Here is a 642-nt window from a genome sequence, read left to right as displayed (position 1 = left end):
TCTAGAGTTCTGGAGTTGTGGAGTTGTGGAGTTGTGGAGTTCTGGAGTTCTGGAGTTCTGGAGTTTTAGAGTTGTGGAGTTGTGGAGTTCTGGAGTTCTGGAGTTCTGGACCTCCCCAAGACTCGAGTCGTGTTGTTGTCAATGTCAGTCAGATCATGTACACCCACACATTCGTGAGACAGCTGCTTGGTCTATTATTTCATATTCACAGAACTATTTACAGTTTAATTATGTTTCCATATTTTGTCAGGACTGGTTAAAGGAAAATAGCAACCTTAGGACTACAAAACTCTCTCTGACACATATCGCCATACATATATAGTGTAAAGCGCATAGAGCCTGCTGCTGAGCGGGGATATGCGCTATACAAATGCTATCTATTATACAGAAATGACTTGAACTGTCTTTCGAATGTCTTAATTAAAAATGATTTGATCTCACCTAAATAATTACCAGACACAGCGATTTGGATCATGGGGCCATGAGTTATTGTAAATGGCCTGTCACCAAAGACCTTAGAACAAATCTAATTTCCTGTTGAGAAAAGACAAGAATTGTGTACAAGTTGGCCACCCTATGTCACAAATGTTTGAATGATAATGCTCCATCATATTTATCAAATCTGTTAAGACTGTACATTCC

This window comes from Aplysia californica, unplaced genomic scaffold (genome assembly GCF_000002075.1).
Source record: "Aplysia californica isolate F4 #8 unplaced genomic scaffold, AplCal3.0 scaffold00029, whole genome shotgun sequence".
NCBI classification, from domain to species: domain Eukaryota; kingdom Metazoa; phylum Mollusca; class Gastropoda; order Aplysiida; family Aplysiidae; genus Aplysia; species Aplysia californica.
This window is presented reverse-complemented; position numbering follows the sequence as displayed.